An 18,679-nucleotide genomic window follows, 5' to 3' on the forward strand; every position below is an offset into this window, starting at 1 on the left:
CTCGAGTTTGGGCCATAATCAATTTCACATATGATGAATTAATGGCCGCAGAATAATTTATTCTTTCTGCAGAGACATTCCTAGGCCTTAATCGGCAGCTGTTCTCCTGACACTGTTGGGGTGAGGTGGGGTCCCTGCTTTGTGTTCCCCACAGCACCCAGGAGACCCCTACCACCCTGTCTTGTGACTGCCACTTGCCTGCAATGTCCCCAGAGAGGCTGCGAGCCACTCTGTGAGGCAGTGTTTTTATCATACTAACCACTGTATTCCTGGATGCAACACAGCACCCAACAGCAGAGCAGGTACTAATCAAGTATTTGTTCAAGAAATGAATGAAGGTACCTCCCCCACTGTTAAGTGATGGATAAGTTACTTAGATTTCCTTTGGCTTCATGTAGCAAATGAAGTGATTAACATCTACTTTATTGGTTTTATTGTGCTGATTAAAAAATAGAACATAGATAAAATGGTCAGTATTGTATCCATTACAGCAGTCATTTTGTTGTCATTTAAAAGTAAGTGAAAGAAAAAATGAACAGAAATTCCTTTAGGGCTGGTGGAATTCCAATTAATAAAATGGCAGATTTCTAGCCATTTCCTCTAAGGTAGCTAAAAAATGTGGATCTAAAAACTCACTAGGACTTACTCAAATCCTAACTCCTTTAGTCAAACCTGACCTCCTGGCATCCTCAGTGTCTCAAGTTCTATCAAAGTGTCTTGAGTGGCTCCAGTTTGGTGCCATAAAAATACAGTATTTCTTTTTTCTATAGTTTCAAACATTTGTTGATTAAAGTCAAAGTGACCTGGGTTTATTACGAGTTCTATGACTATGAGCAGGGTTAATAAAGTAAAAATAAGTATTATGCTCCACTTGCTTTGTAGAGTTTTGGTAAATCAAATGAATTTCCCTATATGAAAGGGCTTTGAGTCTGGCTGCCAATTTTATCCAGTTCTTTTTCTCTCTTGCCTTAACTTCCCCCTCTGGCGTCCTTATGAATTCTTCACTGGTCATAAAGAAGACCCTGACCAAAAAAGAGCGCGGCAATAACTCACGTGAACGCCAGTGTGAGGCTGCCTGTGGCTTCTGAGGGTTGGGCCAGCTAGGGCCAGAGGAGGACAGAGACCCACAGAAAGAATCTGGCTGTGACCAGACGGTGAAGACAAACCTCCCAGGCTACACCCTACCTTAAGAAGGACTTGGTCTCAAAATAGCATTGAGACTCGGGAAACCAAAAGAAATCCGAAGGAAGTATCCTTCGATGCTCACTAAGGCTCACCTGAGCCATCAGCCAAAACTAGCTCTTGCTTCCCACCTCCCTGCCTCTGCCTCCAGCCGGACCCTGCCTATCATTTCTCCTGGCTGTCTGAATCCGAGTAGCATGAGCCTTTGACTCACGGTTGAGAATGGTCGAGAATGACATAGGTCTTGCTTAGTTAAATTCTGCATATTTCCAGGGTCACAGCAACTGACTAGCACCAGGAAAGTTACTCCTGCTGCTGGTGTGTCCCTTTCTGGCTCCAGAAATAGCACACATTCCCGCCTGCCGGTGCTCTGCCTGCTCCCTCTGAGAACACACAGACAGAATTGGATTAAAAGACCACTGGTGCTACGTGTAAACAGTCATGAGTATTCCAGTGCATTTGGTTTAAAAGCCCAGCAGCCTCCTTTGCACCTGTTGGCAGAGGCTCAGCTTTCTCTGTGTCATTCATCCCGAGTGGGTGAATCAATCATAGTCTCAATTACAAAGTCAACAGCATCTGGGAAGCCCTGTCAAGCATTTTCATTTAATCCTCATAAAAACCTTACCCAGTATCATTATGCCCATTTACAGACGGGAACTGAGTCTCAGAGACGTTCACAAACTTGAACAGAATCACTCAGCAGAACTAGGATTCAGGGCCAGCGCTCTGGGCTTTGGAGAGCTGGCTCTTTCTGCGGCTCCACCATACAAACACGCAGTGTTGGACTTTAAAGATCGCTGTGTAAATTCATACGAGGCATGACTGCCGCTCCAAGAACATATCACAGAGAAATTTACACTTGCTCAAAAGCACAGGGAGCACCTCCATGGACTATCTGAAGTGAGCCTGAACACTAACTTTTTAAGCACATGAAGAAATCTAGCCCAAATGGAGAAAGTCAACAAAATCAAGCAATAGGAAAGAAAATTTAGTAGAAAGTTAAAATATTACCTTACAGAAACTCTCAGTAATATGTTTAGGTTATCCAAATGTATATATCAATATCTGGAGTACCCAGCAGTATATGATCAGTGCATGTGCGTGACAAACCCCTGAGGCCAAGGAGGAGCCTCCTGGGAGCTGAGAGCTAACAGTGCCTGGCGCTCGCGGAGGACGATGGTACCGAGGCCCCTTTGACCAGGTGGAATGGGAAACTCCCCACTCCCAGGGAAAGGCTGCAGGGCTCTGAAAGATCTAGCCTAATTAGCAGGGAACGATTAGCCTAAGACTGAGCACTGCTCTGGATCCATCAACAAATCGCAAAGTAAGACCCAAAAGAGTCAAACTGTCCAAGTAACAGCAGAAACGATGTTAGACAAACTTCAGCAAGACTCAGACGCACACAAAAATATCCAGTGCCCAACAGGGTAAAATTCACAGTGTCTGGCATCCAGCCACTGATTGATTATTGGGCTGCAAACAGCTGGGAAAATGCAACCCACCATGAAGATAATAATCAATCAATTGACGTCAACCCAGAAGTCACACAGGTATCCGAATTATCAGAGGATATTAAAAGAATTATTTTTCCATATGTTCAAAAAGTTGAAACAGAAAACACTAAAAGACTCACGGAAACCAGGCGTGGTGGTGCATGTCTGTAATCCCAGCATTTGAGAGGCTGAGGCAGGAGGATTACTGTGAATTTGAGGCCAGCCTGGGCTACATAATGAGTTCAAGCCCAGTCTGAACTATGTAGTGAGATCCAGTCTCAAAAACCAAATAAATAAACAAATAAACGACTCACAGAATCTAAAGAGATTAAAACCTACAATGATTGAGACAAATAATAAACTTGATATGATTAATAGCAGATTACACATTGTGAAGGAAAAGATTAGTGATTTTGAAGGCACAACAGTAGAAACTATCTAAAATGAATCCCAGAAAGAAATCAGAATTGCAAAAATAAAAAAAAGCACATGAGAGGTACTGATAGCCTAAGCAGTTTAATGTATATTCATAAGCAATAGAAATTCTTGAAAGAGGAGATGGAAACAAAATGTATTTGAAGAAATAAAACTGACATCTTTGAAGCACTGAAAGAAAAATATTGCAACCCACAATTCTATCTCCAGTAAAATTATCTTTCAAAAACAGAGATCAAACAAGGTCTTTTTCAGGTTTACCAAAGCTGGAAGAATTAATCACCAGTAATCCCATACTATGGGAGATATTGAAGCGAGTTCTTCCAAGATTTTCCAGCCAGTTAGTAGCCAGTCAGGATTTGAAAACAAACCATCTTAGTGCCAGCAAGCCCGCAGTAGTGACTGATTCAATAATTAGGGACACGTGCTTAACCTTCACAAAAACCATAGCCGGTAGACATGACTGGCCCCATTTTGCAGACAGAGAAACTGAGGCCTGGGGAGGTGAAGGAACTCGGCCTAGGCCACACAACATGTACCAGGGTTCAGGGGTAGGCATGCCTGAACTTGCAGGCTGTACAATGTCCTGGTCTGCGGGTATCTTGAGGGCACCGGCACAAACAGGGCCTTGGGAGGCACGGGCAGCTGGAGAGTGCGGCCAGCCAGCGGAAAGCCTGTCCATGTCTCTGGACGGTCCTCAGGCTAAGGGAGTCAGGAAAGGAGACAGCATAAGGCTGAGGCCACCGTGCAGCCGTTCTGGACTGAGCAGGCGAACCCAGGCCCCTCGCTGGGCTCCCCAGGGTGCTCGAGAAGGGTTTCCTGCACCCCTCCAAGAGCAGCTTCTCCCGCTTCTCCCAGGTCACCCCAAGCAAAGGGGGAGCCAACCCCACTGCCCTTGGCGTTCCAGGAGGCACTGCTTCCTGCATTCTGCTTCTCCCTGACACCTCTTGTCTTCCTTTGGTGACCCAAATAAAATGCACGAAGGATAATTTGTTTGGTCTTAATTAACTCCTGCTCAGAGGCAGTGAGGGGACGACTACAACCTGACCCTCGGGCTCAGGGTCAGACTCTTGCTGTCTCTCACCCCCGTCAGCCCCCAGCTCTCCCTTAGGGTTGGGACAAAGCCTCCCTCACTGCCCTCCCTGTCCATGCAAGGCGACAGCCTCCGTTTGCAGCAGTCCTCCTTTACCCATGGGGGATGTGACCCAGACCCACCCAGGGGCTCACACTAACTCCCAGACATACTGTACTAGAGCTTTTCCTGTACCTACTACGGTTTAACTTATAAAGCAGGTACAATAAGAGATTGACATCAATAACCAATAATAAAATAGAACAAGGGTAACTATACTGAAATAAAAGTGACATGAGCAGGCTTGCTCACTCTGTCAAAATAGCCATTGTACCATGCCCACCCTGTGGAAGAGGGCCGGGCAATGCTTGCGTGGTGAGAGGCACTCAGCTCAGCGCTTTCCGGAGCTGCCCACCTGAACACATGCTCTGTTCATGCCTTCCACCCACAAACTTAAAGCCTTTCCCATTTGAACTAAGCGCTTTTCACTCACTGTGGCCAGAACTTTTGTAGTTTGAGGTGTGACCGCATAACTAACATAAATTTCTTTGTCCTTCTTCACAGTTTCATGAATAGATTGATACTGACCACTGATCTCAGCCCACCAGTTTTTCCTTATTAAATTAAGACCTTTCACCTTTTCACTTAAAGGAAGCGCCTAATGGTTCCTCTTTGCATAGCAGAATTGCCAGCAGTACCACCCCTGCACTGTGGGGCCATTAATAAGTAAAATAAGGGCCACTGAACACAAGCACCCCAGCACGATGGATCTGATCACTAAGATCCAGCCTGGGTGACCAGTGAGGGGTGGGGCAGCCAGGGTGGAGACCTGACAAACACATGATTCACATCCCGAGGGCCAGGGAGAGGAGAGGCTCCAGAGCTCATTGCGCGTGTCAGAACAGCAAGCAGCTTCAAGCTGAGCAGTTTCTTCTTCCTGGAACTCCCCATTTCATATTTTCAGACTGGGGTTGGCTGTGGGTAACTGATAGCGCATAGGAAGCAAAGCAAAGGATAAGGCAGGACTGCTCTCCGGTGTGTCACCTTCGGCCCCGCTGGTGGGTGTGCGGCGCTAACTCCTTATTTCCACTTCCGGTCCCTTAAGACTGTCTGTTGCACTGGCTTTTGTGATGTGTCTGTGAAAAACTTTTGCCCGTTTTAAAAATGAAAAGCGAGCTATCTGTAGGGTTTCTCTGAATGATGTAGAATTGCACCATTTGTTGGATATAAATGTCACCATCGCTTACATTTGTCTTAATCTTTTGGTGAGGTTAGGTTAATCATTAGATTAAGATCCATTTCTTTTTCTGAAACCATCTTCACCCCTTGCCCATTTAAAAAACAAAACCAAACCAGGTTTTGGTCTTTTTCTTACAAATGACTAGGAACTCTATATATTCTGGAGGTTAGTCTTTTGCTTTACTATTAGTAGCACCTTTTGTCCAAGCTTGTTTGCCTTCTAGCTTTGCTTGTGGAATATTTTTTGGCCGTGCAGGGCTTTTTAAAATGCATTTGAATTTATCACTCATTTATTTTGTGATGCATCTTAGGTCTAATTTCCTTATTATATACCAAAAAGAGATGACGTTAAGCAAGGTCCAGCTGTGTTGGACTGGGTCTGCAGATGGGCCTAAGCTGGTGGGAAGGGGCCAGGGGCTCCAGTTCTTTTTCTGCTCCTTACTAGCTGTGGATCTTTTGGGGGAAGTTAACTTACTCCCTTTGGCTTAGTTTCTTCATCCACAAAATGGGGCTAGTAGGCCCCACCTGAAAGAGTCGCTGTCCTTAATGAAAGCACTGAGCACACACCTAGCACAGGATACAAACTCTCCTTAAAGATGCTTCCCTGTGCATGCTGTGAGTGCAGGTGTGAGTGCGACAGGTGTAAATGTGTGTGTGTGTTTGCAAGTTGGAAGAGGCACGGCTGGCTGTGGATACCGCACACAGCTGGCTCTATTACTCATGGCCTCAAAATAAAAAAGCTGCTTGAAGTATTTACAGTCCCCAGGATGACTGTAAATCCCACAGCCCTGGCTGCAGGCCAGAATACTCCTTGTGCGCGCACGCACACACACACACACTTTCTGCACTGGTGGCCAGGCATGGCTGCCTTCCTCTCTCTGGGATGGTCTGGCCCGTGGATGTGCAGCGGAATGGAGACTTTAGGGTGTTCTTCAAGGGCAGAGCCAGGGACATTTCGGGTCTGCTGGGCTCTTTGGAGACCCCAGTCTGGACTTCTTGCTTGTTCTGGGGACCGCTCCAAGCAAGAGCAGTCTAGAGCCAGTGGCAGAGCGCTGCATCGCCTGGGCCTCCTCCTTCCACCTTGGCCCAGCCAGCGTTGCAAACCCCAAGGCCCCCACACCCCAGTGTTCACAGAGTAGGTGGCCAGTAATTCCCATTTTGGTACAATCACTGCTGTTCTTGAATGCTGAGAAATCTGGGAATTTAAAGGTGTCTTGCTATGAATTTATTTCTAAACAGGCCACCTGCCTCTTCCCCGATGAGCTTCGCAGAGTTGTTTTTCTGTACTTTGCTGAGAGGCCCACAGGCCCCTCTAGAACTGGAAAGCCGGGATGAAGCCAGGCAACCCCAAGGAGCTGTGCTGGGGAAAAGCTTGGGAGCAGCAGTTCCAACCTCCTCCTCACTCTGCTCACAGGGAAGCGGGCATGAGAAGGGACGGGACTTGGAAAGCCACCACATCAAAGGTAGGCCCGTGCTGAGATCTAGAACGCAAGAATATCGCCTGTCCTCCCTTCAGGGTCGCAGCGTCTGGTGCGGGGCTCTGAAGGTAGCAGAGCCCAGAGCGATGACCGGCTGCGTGCAAACCCAGGTTCCCTGGTGGCCAATTCAGGGCTCTTTCTACTTCCCCAAGATGACCCTGGGAGGATGCTGTACAACAATCCACTTCAAAAGATCCTTTTTGAGGGCACCAGTGTAGATTAAAGATGACCGCAAAAGCTTGGCTTTTCTTCCATGGAGAGGAGGGGCCCAGCTCCGCTCCCTTGGAGCCAGGCTGGACACAGCGCCATGCCTGGAAAATCCAGTGATTTGGATGTGAGACTTCCAAGGCTGGACTATCAGAAGGCCACCAGATTCCACCTTAGCCATTTGGTGACACTCTCCTTGGAACCCTGAGCTGCTGTGTAAGCAGTCCAGCTGCCCTGGAGCCTCCGGGCCAGAGAGAGCCCTTGAGACCTTGGGGTGACGGTGCTCAGACTTCTGGTCACCCCCGACAACTCACCTGACAGGAGTGACACCATTTTGGACACTCCAGTCCATCTGCCCACACAGTCCCAGTTAGGTGACCACGCTTAATACCACCTCGCTGAGCGCTGCCTGGTTCTCAGTCAGGAGACAGTAAAATGGGGGTTGTTTGACCTGAGTTTTGGGGTCATTTGCTGCCCAAAAATAGATGCACGTATGATAACTCACCATCCTGAGAAGCTGCCTGTCAAGTCCTTTCCAGAGTGAGCATATATACCCCTCGGTTTTGTAAACATGGGTTTTGTTTTGGTTTGGTTTGAGTTGGTTTATTTGAGACAGGGTCTTGCTATGTACTTCAGCCTGGCCTTGAACTCTCTCTGTGGTCTTGTCTGGCCTCAGACTCATGGCAATCCTCCTGCTTCAGCCTCCTGAGTGCTGGGATGACAGGCATGAGTCACCATGCCCAGGTGAGCATGGATTTTAATTTATTATTATTGGGGCTGGGGATTTAGCTCAGTGGCACAGCACCTGCCTGGCAAGCGCAAGGTCGTGAGTTCAATTCCCAGTACCGGAAAAAAAAAAAAAAAATTATTATCATTTTTGCTTTTGAGTCAAGGTCTTACTCCATTGCCCAGGCTGGCTTTGAACCCCTGGGCTCAAGCAACCCTCCGACCTTAGCCTAGATCTCAAAAAAGATTTTCTTAAGATTTTCCTGGCCCCAGTACTAAGAATGTGATTTGTATAATATCTGGCACAAAAACGTAAGCCTTGTTCTTATGGAGAAAGCACTGTGTACAAGGCATTCTTCTTAATTCTTCATCCACCTTTAAAGACAGTTTCCCATGATGTCTCTGTTTTGTCTGTACAGTGCTGGGGACTGAATCCAGGGCCTTGCACTGCATGGCAAGTGCTGTACCACTGAGCCACATCTCTAGCCCTTATTAATTTACTTTGAGCTAAGGTCTTGCTAAATTGCCCAGGCTGGCCTAGAATACGCGATTTTCCGGCCTCAGCCTCTGGTGTCTGGGAGTATAGGCATGCACTACTACGCCCCCTAGTGTACTCTCATTTTAGCAGAGCAGAAACAGAGATAAAGACCTGACACCTGTAGGGCCAGGATTCAAATCCTACGCCTTCCAGAGTCCATGTGGACTGCTCCCTTGGTGGGTGGAGCTTCCTGAGGCCTCCCGTAATGTGACAACAGGGGACAGGCTATAAGGCCGTCACTGGGGACGCTGAGGCAGACACCGGAGCAAGGGCCCGGAGAGCTGCCTCAGGATGACGCGTGAAGACAAGTCCCACCCCAGCCCTCCTCCCCCCACCCCAGCCCCCTCCTTGGGCCCCTGTCACAGCTGCCACCATCACAGCCTCCACTCCAGTTACAGACAACCCCTTCTTGAAGTGCACAGGAGGGTAGGGGCCCACGCTTCCTGGGAACAATGGTGACGCCAGAGTACCAATTTGTCACAGGCGCAGCCAGCAGCCATCCTCAACGTGGCCCCACCTTGGAGCTCATCCCAGGCCCAAGGCCCTTCAGCAGGATGTGTGGACTCCTGCAGTTGGCTTTGTTTAAAGGGGCAGTGTCACACCAGGCCTGGGCTCTGCACCTGCTGCTGCAGCAAACTCCCCCTGCCTCCTACGCAGTACATGAACACGTGCACACACACACACACACACACACACACACACACACACACAATCCCCTCCACCTCCCACCCAGGCCCCCACACTACTGGCTCATGGGACACAGGCCTAGATTATGAGATTTACTTAATTTGGTGACTCCTGGGTGTGCTCCTAATGCAAACTTCAGTTTCATCATCTGAAAAGTTGGTTAATCATCCCACTTACCTCACAGGCTTTTATATCCCAGATCTTCACTGAATGATTAAGTAAAACCAGCGCACTCCCTCCCTGCCCCCAATTACCACGCCTTGGGGCAGAAACCTACACACACTCACTGCCACGCTTCCCCTTCCTACCACTCTGCACACCCGCGCAGCTGGGCTTGCCTGCCAGCCCCGAGTCCGCGAGCCACCTGAGGAGCATGGTCCAGCAGGCCTCTGAGGGGCAGCAGACACCCCAGGACAGCAGTGGCAAACCCACGGCATGCGTGCCTCAGTGGGCCACTCACCCCACTCTAAAAGGTCTGCCATCACTGCACTAGGGGAAGGTGGCTTTGTTTGACGCACTCTCTTCCACTGACTAAAACCTGTATCTATAAAATGGGATATCAACTTACAGAGAAACAGAGAACTGATACGTTGGAAGTGAGTTGTTGGTGGGAAAAGATACATGGTTTTATTGCCCTTTAACTTTGATCCTCCTGCTGGTTCCAATTAATGAGATAAACCCCCGGTTCATGCTCCCTATAGCATCGAGCATCGTGTTTCCAGCTTTCTGAAATTATGCTTCATCACTGATCTCAAGTTTCAGGAGGAGGACAGAGTCAGGGCAGGTGCCTCGGAGAACAGAGAGCGGGAGCAAGAGGGGGGAAGCCATGCAGCTCCCAAGGACGGACGGAAAGGCCGAGCCCCAGGTGGGGTGCACCTGCGCCGAGGAGGCAGGTGACGCTTAGGAGGCGGCAGAAACGCGTGGGTGTGTGATGGTGTCAGTGTGTAGGGTGGGCGCGCGGGGGCAGACAACAAAAGCGTGATTGCTGAACAAAAGCATGAATGGTGAACTGAAGCGTCAACAAGCCAGCATGCTGGTCCCTTTCCCTAAACGTAAGAGAGGAGGCTGATGAGAAAACCTGGCATCCACCAAGGAGGGGTTCAAGGTTGAGATCAGAAAAACTGCCCAGGAGGTAAGAGGAAGGTTTCAGGGCTTGGGGTAGAGGCTGAAGGCTCTGGAGAGCTTACTAATGCCAACTTTTGGTGGGGAGGTGAGCGAATACGGCAGATGGCAGACAGTGAGGATCTGCTCCTCTGGCCCAAGGATCAAGGTTACTTCTGTTCAGGCCCTTGGGGTTTTGCCGAGGAGCGGGACTCACCCTGCTGGGCTACAGGACCCAGCGCTGATGTGGTCACCCTCATTTGGCTTTCACAAGACTTCCCTAGAGACTGTGGAAGGATTTCTCCCAGGTGTGCAGACCACTGTTTGCCCCAGAGGTCAGTGGCTGCCGTAGACCTGACCCCAGAGGCCAACAGATTCCTCAGGTTAGCAGGTCTCTCCCAGGGCCCGCCTGGTCCCTGCCACAAACCTGCTGATTTAAGCTCTGAGGGCAGAGACTGGGCAAGTCGCACGTCACCAGCCCCTGCAAGTGTATCTAATGACGTGGCAGGCCTGAGCATCGTGGGGTTAGACGAGAGCCCTCTGCTTGGCTAAGATGCTACAGACTCCTGCGTGAAGTCGCAAGTAGGTCCTGCACACGTTCCCGCACAACTGCATGGTGAAGTTCTTCAGGAATCTTACCTGGCCACCAGGTGCACACCTAGGGTGAGGGAAAGTGGGCCCGCAGAATGCCCACAGCTGCTCTCTGGTACCTGCTCCCCACTACTGCCTGGGTAGGACCTAAAGAGAACCACGAGGAAGACAAACTAGGCAAGAGGAAGCCTGGGGTGCTGCAGGAGCTGCCGCCTGCAGCTGAAAGCCCCCTCACTGCCCCAGTCACATTTCTCCACCTTTGGAGTTGAAGAGGCCTGGGCTGGAGGCTGCCTTTTCCCGAGCACAGCTGCATGGTCAAGGTGGGTAATAGCCTCTCTGACGCTCAGTCCCTTTCCTGGAACATGAGGAGAACAGCAGGTCCTCTTTCAACGCTGTTGTGAGGCTCGTCTGCCAGAAAGATTATAATCACTCTGTAGAGAGTCTCGTAAGCGCCAGTTATTATTACCAATAATTTAGCCATTCAATAAACACTGGATAAAAATGGCAAAAACAACAAAAGATAGTCAGACACATGGTCCCAACACACAGAGCTCACAAGGTAGGTCATGAAGAAACACTTCACCCTAAAATAATAAGGATTCTGTTCTTAAAGCAAGAGGAAAAGAACAGTGGAGGAATCAACAGAGGCCGATTCAGATGAGAGTTCTTCCCTGCTCCCTCTTGGGACGCCACCTGTTGGAGAAGAGGGGTTACAGAGGGCCCCGACAGGGACGAGCCTCACCAAGACCTCAGAGCCTGCAGCTTGGCAGGACAAATCAAGTTCCCTGAGCCTAACCTCCTGCGTCCAGCAGTAGCTTGTCGACCTAGAACTACTCTTAGTTGTGTCGACTCCCACATCCCTCCCTACCTCAAACACCAAGGTTCTTGCTTAAAACGCTCCCCTATCTGCAAACTACAAATGAGGCAAAGTCAGTGGACCTGAGGACCAAGAGACAAAGGAGAGGGGGCAGAAGCGCAGACTTGTTCTTTCCAACTGGACAGGGGGTAAGAAGGGACCCAGGCTCCCGGGAAAGCTGTGCTCCACGTGGTGGACTGGTGCTTGGGGCGGAAGCCCTCCCTTTGAGAGTTAGGAGACTAGGGCTGGGGGCGGTAAGAGGAGCTGAAGGTTAACGCTGGGGAGGGCTGGATCAAAGGCGCGCGGCCCGCAACCTACTGCCAAAGACTTGTGGGCCCTCAGACAGGAAGGGGCTGCTGGCTTTGGACTTGCAGCTCCTTCTCAGATACTGCAAAGAGGCTGCAGGCCCCAGGATCTCGTTCACACCGAGCCTTCCACTCCTGCCGGGAGGGAAGGCAAGCGCAGGAAATACCCCACACACCCGCCAGGTCTGCGGCTGCTCTCCCTGCAGGCCTTGGTACGAACATCTTCTGAGTGCTGACAGCAGCCACAGGGGCCTGGTGGGGTGGGAGGAACCAGGGCTCTACTCTCAGCTCCATCTCCAAAAGGAATTTTGAGGCAAGTTATTATTACCAATAACACTAAGTTATTATTACTTCACTCCCCAGGGACCTGGGTTCCCCTCTGCAGCACGGGGTTACCACTACCCTGAGTTGCTGCACTGAAGTGAGATAATGAAGGGGCGGTTAGTACCTTGGAGGAAACTGTCCCTCAGACGAGGGAAGCCCGTCCACAGCCATATACAGCAAAGCTGCTGACTCTGAAAGACCAAGCCTCTGCCTCAAAGGATCAAGAAATCCCTCATAATGCCAGGCGTGGTGGCGCACACCTGTACTCCCAGCACTTGGGAGGCTGAGGCAGGAGGATCGTTGTAAGTTCGAGACCAGCCTGGTCTACAAAGTGAGCTCAAGGGCAGCCTGAACTGCACGGCAAGACCCTGTCTCAAAAGATACCCAAAAAAAAGAAAAAAAAAAAAAAAAAAAAGAAAAAATTCCCCATAATCAAATGTCTTTTTGTCCTACGCAGCCAAGGGCAGAGGGGAGATGGACAGATACCCCAGAAGCACCTCCACAAGAAAACAAAACAAAGAGTAAAGTCACTAGAAAAGCCTCTGTGGCATCCAGCTTCAGTGACTTCTTGGGATTCCTCACAAACGGGACAAAGGACACACACACTCACCTCAGAGCTGAACCACCAGCTGGTGTTGCGGCACATGCCTGTAATCCCAGCACTTTGCAGGCTGAGACTGAGGCTGAGGCAGGAGAAAACAAAAACAAAGCAGGCACTGAACCCCCTGCTGCTCACGTATCTACTCATTCCTTACACCCAGTCCCGCACGAGGCCGTGCCCGCGCCAGCATTCAGACCAGCATGGAGGCAGACGCCGCAGCGCGGAGGCCGGGTGACGCAGCAGGGCAGTGTGGGCGCAGCTTGCACGCCTGCTTCTCATCCCTTGGGTGAGCAGCCTTTGTCCTCAAGCAGCAGAGAATGCGGACTTCTGGGTCCGTCCTAAAGAGGGTAACGGTGCCTTCTCCAAGGCTACCAGTAAGTTTTCTGATTCAAAAAATCAGCAAGTGTTTCCATCACTCTGAGAGAACACAGGAGACCCAAACTTGAGCTCAAGACTTTCATGGGGCAGAGCACTTAGAAACAGTGAACTGGAAGCCAGTGTAACAGATGCGGACTTGACGAAGGCGGGCCAGGTTGGAGACAGGAACAGGAAAGAACCAGAACCACCTCTTCTGGACTTAGAAGTCTTCAGGAGACACGGGCAGAGGAAACTGCTGCTCTGGGGAGAAACAAGCAGGGCTGTTGCAAGAAGGGCTGCCAATCTGATAACCAGATCCCACTGAGCAGCTGCTGGGTAACTGTGAGCAGTAACACAACCTGTGGTGAGCATTAGTTAACTCGGACTAAAAGCATCAATCCATGCCTGAGCCGCACGCCGTGAACACTTAGCTCAGAAACTGCTGTACCAGAGAAGTCACAGGAGTATCACACTGCGACCAGCTCAGGGCTCCTGAACGCTAAGGAAAGTCTGATTGAAAAAACAGAGGAGGGTTACCGTGTCAAGGGCCCCCTCTAGTGGTCCGCGCTGGAAAAAATGAAGCAATCTGGGATGTAGGGCCTGAGAAACATCAGCATACCCAAAGCCCAAGCAAGCCATCATCTTACCAAACTTTGAGGTCATAATTTCTAACTCTGAGGTGGCACGATAGATTCCTGTCTGGAAACTTCTCCCAAGGAAGGTCTCTACCTTAGAAGTGGCACAGACCTTTACTGTGTTTGGTTTGGGGGGTGCAGTACTAGGAATTGAACTCAAGACCTCACGCTTGCCAGGCAGGCGCTACACCCCTGAGCTAACCCCCTGGCCCGTACTATGTTGTATATTAACGCCTCCTGTTAACCTTATTCACAAATGACTTGGTCTTTAACCCACGTCCCATGGTGTTGTGTTTTTTCTTTACTCAATCTTCCTAGTGTTTATTACCACCATTTCCAATGGCTAAAAATTGTAGGCTGAATTTATGAGGCAAAGCAGCACTTGGTCATCACTGCAGACTTCGATTATCAGCACAGCAGGAAAGTGAACTACACAGAACCCCTAAAAGATACCATTTAAACGCGACCATCCTCTGCGGACTTCCACCACCCGATGTGACGACCTGAGAGAATAAATATATCCCTGCTTTCTGCAAACCTAATCACCACCCTGCGCAAGTACTGGCTGCCACAAGGGCTCTTACACCCAGGAGCCTCTCTGTCTCGAGGAAGTGCCACATGGTGGCAGATTTATGGAGTGACACTGACAGCCAGGAGTAACCCAGTCCCCCTAGGACACGGGGACAAGTGACCCGAGTGTACCTAAACAGGTGAGGTCTGAGGAAAATGGGAGTAGGGAGGGCAAGGGCAAAGCAAACTAAAAAACGGCAGTGACCGAGGCTCTTGGAATGTGTTTCTCAGTGTGATGTGTGGGATCAGCCAACACAATCCGAGGTGTGACACGTCTCCCCCTCTCCGCAGCTAACGTGAGAGAAACTGAGAGCTGATGTATTAGAAGGTCTGCTTTCTGGTTCTGGCCCTGTCAGTTTCTAAATTTGTTCACTCATTTCATTTGTCTACCTAACCTGGGCTTCAAAGTTCCCCATCTGTAAAGTTAAAGTATGAAACTGAAAAATCTTTTATCTCTGAATCCAAATATATCCTGTCTGCAAGGTCCTGATATTTTTAGCTTAGACAAAGCAAGAAAGTACTAATTAGCTGGGTGTGGTGACACACACGCCTGTAATCCCAGCACTCGGCAGGCTGAGGCAAGAAAAATGCAGTGAGTTTGAGGCCAGCCCAGGCTACATAGTAAGACCCTGGAAAGAAAGACAAAAAGACAGAAAGAAAGACAGAGAGAAAGAGAGAAGGAAGGAAAGAAGGAAGGAAGGAAGGAAGGAAGGAAGGGAGGGAGGGAGGGAGGGAGGGAGGGAGGAAGAAATCTCCAAGTTAGAAAAGCAAGTTCCTTCTAATACAGGTTCACACTATCGTACCAGCACTCTTAACCACACTAGTGTGCAACCGGCTTCCACTGAGTCTTCCCCTGCTTAACACGTCAGCTCAGAATAAACGTGCAAACCTGATGATTAGTGTTCCACAAGGGGGTGTGCCTGACGAAGAGACCAGGGAAGACAATGAATACTATTTCTACTGTGACAGATCTTTCAAACAGAAAATGCTCTGCACCTCTGCAGCAAGGACCCCAGCAACTCAACACTGCGCCGTTAGACCCCTCCTTGCTCAGCACCTGTCATCTTCCTTTGTGAGAAGCCGGATGAGCTGTCTCCTGAGCTATTAGGAGACAAATTGAAGAATTAAATATTTTGAAAAATATTTTCTCTTACTTAAAAAGGAACAAAATCTTCCAAGTCAGCTTTCATGCTTTACATTTCTATCATTTTGTTCAAGTAACTATAAATTGCAGCATTTCCTAAGGAAATTATTGAGTATACAAATCCCTACTGAACTTATTCTAATATTTCACATTTTTAAAAAAGTATAAAATTATACAAAAAAAGCTTTATTCAGATTTTAATTTTCATATTGATATGCTCCATATTTCCATACTGATATTGATATGGAATCTGGTTGGGAAAATAATCATAAATTCCCAAAGTTTTATGTGTAAAATGTTTTTAGTTCTATAACCAAAAGGAAACAATCTAAACTCCTGAAGGAATATTTAAGTAAGTTATGCTGATTTTATTTGGACATGGTTATTAAAAGTACATACTGTTACTATATGAAAATCCGGAATATGAAATTACTTATCTAGTTTAGGAAGAATGTTTTTGGGGTACTGGGAATCAAACTCAGGACCTCACACTTGTCAGGCAGGTGCTAGGCCACTGAGCTGTATCACCAGCCCTACCTATCTGGTTTAAACATAAAACAAAGCATAAAACTTTTAAGGAAGGCTTGAAGGAAATGCCCCAAAAGGTTAATAGCGGCACTCTGGCTGGCCTGGTGATTTAAAGATCTACTCTTAAAAACTATGATGGTGAATGTGAGAAATTTTAGCAGATTAACAGAATCTCCAAGTGGAAGAAACAGTATTACTGAGGAAAGGAATATCTAGCTACAGGGCAGCCCTTAAGATTCTCTTATAATCACTGGCTAACTCAAGGAGAATTTCTGACCTGTGTCTGTGGGCTAAGTAGTGGAATTTTCATATTTTCTCTATTCAATCTCATTAGAATTAATAATTTGTGACTAAAATACAGTAAAGAATATATTGCTTTTAAAAACACATTTTTTTCATTATTTAGGTGCTTTATTATTACAAATGGAGTTTCATTATAGTGGTACCCTTGGGGAGATGCTCAAGAACAATATTAAGAAGTTCTAAGATGGTACTGTACTTATAACCCTCGAATTCAGCCTTACATCCACGTTACACTACCCTAATTTCTGTATTATGGAGAACTGGTCATATCAAAGCCGTTACAGGTCATAAACCAAACATCACCCATCTCCTCTCCCCAGTTATTTAGTGGCTCACTGACTGCTCAGGTGTGTAAGCAACATTCGGAGTAACACAAAGGTACTATGGTTATGCCGTATGACCCTTTCAACGGCATCTTAGTACACACCTTAGATGAAGGTTGAATATTCCTTGGGATCAGAAGTATTTCAGATTTTTAAAAAATTTTGTATTTATGTAGACTTTACTGGCTAAGCAGCTCCAATCTGCTAATTCAAAATACTCAAAAATCTGGTAGGCATGGTGGCACACGCCTTTAATCTCAGCACTTGGGAGGCTGAGGCAGGAGGACTGTCATGAGTCTGAAGCCGCTACACAGTGAGTTCAGGGCCAGCATGAACTACACAGCGAGACCCTGTCTCCAAAGCTCAAAAACAACAAAACCAAAAAACAACCCTCAAAACTCTGAAACTTCTTGAGCATCAACATTTGATACTCAAAAATTTCAATATATATCAAATTCACTATTACAAATGGTCAGTTACGGCAGTTGTAGTTATATACTCAAAATCTTTCATTTCAGCTAATCCACATGAAAACTCGAAGTGAAGGCACACTCAACTCAATTTAACTTATCATTAATATTTCTCCATTTTAAAGGTGTTTCTTTAGGTATTTTTGGCACAATAAATGAGGAGCTCCTAACTCTTCTGTAGATAAATATTTTAAGTTCTTGGGAGAAAAATATAAAGGAAAAATGCTGGAAAGAAAAAAAATAAAACTTTCTCTACTTGCAGGTGACACAATTATCTATACAGAAAACCTCAACGATTCTGACAAAGCTACTACAACTAGTTTTCCAAAGTGACCCACACTTAGTGATACATTTCCAAAGAACAGAGTATGAAAGGATAAAAAAAAAATGCAACCTCACAGTGAGACAATCTAGCAAATACAACCTTGAGCAAGTGGTTACGGTAAACAGCATCAGTGATAATAATATGGACTGCTGCCATGACGTGATGAGGGTACATCACTTCCATGGTGTTATTTAACCCCAGGAAACTATCAGACAAACCCAAATTAAAGAACATTCTGAAACATCTGAACTGTCAAGGTACGAAAACCAAGGAACTGAGAAATTGTTGGGAGCATACATGACAAAACACAGTGTCCAGTGTGGGACCCTGGAGAAACAGGCACTAGTATAAATCTTAGTGAAACCTGAATAAAACCCAGGTGAGTGAGTAACGACATGATGTGATAAACAGATGAAGGCAGCTGTTAAGGACGAATTATGTTCCTCTCCCCAAACTTACATGGGGCAACACTAATCCTCAATACCTGATAATGGGACGGTCACTGAGACAGGGCCTTAAAGAAGTGATGAAGTTAGAATGAGGCTGTCAATCCAATCTGACAGGTACTCTGGAAAAGGAAAATGGACACCTCAGTTTATTTTTTTTTAATGTGATTCAAAAGACACCATTAAGTTAAAAAAAAAAAAAAAGCCATGGCCTAGAACAATGGGGGCATGATCAAAATGCAAGGTGCATGGTTTAACTGAGTCCCCCTCCAAATATTCCCTCTTCAAACACTTATCCCATGACTTCTGTCACTTTCTAAAGCAGTTCTGGAAGTCCTTTCACAATTTGGTAAGGTTGATACAAAGTACGGCAAATTCACATTTTTGTAAGATGTGATCAAAAACAGGGTGAGTTCTGCTGCTGAGTGTGGTCCAAAAGAAAGGCAGGCTTGTTTAACACTGCACTGTATCCTCAGCCGCTTCACCCACTAATCTGCTCCTTTCCGACTTCGGGTTCTTCCAAAGCCAACATGAACGCTTTGAACTGATTCAAGATGAAGCAACTACAGGAGTACAACTAAAGACACAAAAAAGGACTTCAGAACTGTTTCAGGAAGTGGTAAGAATGATGTGTGAAGTGAGAGGGAGAATATTTTGGGAGGAATTCATGGCAACATGTATTTTACTATAGTAATTTTTTTTACAAAATTTACTGTGTTTTTGATCAGGCCTCATGTGATAAA

The 18,679-nt window shown here is 47.4% G+C and overlaps 1 long non-coding RNA gene across 1 annotated transcript; it reads right to left on the reverse strand.

Moving 5' to 3' along the window:
- Positions 1–9,842: 9,842 nt before the first annotated feature.
- Positions 9,843–11,153, reverse strand: LOC102015726. Its single transcript, XR_263902.1, has 3 exons — positions 11,007–11,153; positions 10,798–10,896; positions 9,843–10,103 (listed from the first exon to the last, which is right to left on the reverse strand). It is a non-coding gene; the product is annotated as an uncharacterized LOC102015726 (long non-coding RNA).
- Positions 11,154–18,679: the final 7,526 nt, after the last annotated feature.

This window comes from Chinchilla lanigera, unplaced genomic scaffold, assembly GCF_000276665.1.
Source record: "Chinchilla lanigera isolate Chin_1 unplaced genomic scaffold, ChiLan1.0 scaffold00084, whole genome shotgun sequence".
NCBI lineage: Eukaryota > Metazoa > Chordata > Mammalia > Rodentia > Chinchillidae > Chinchilla > Chinchilla lanigera.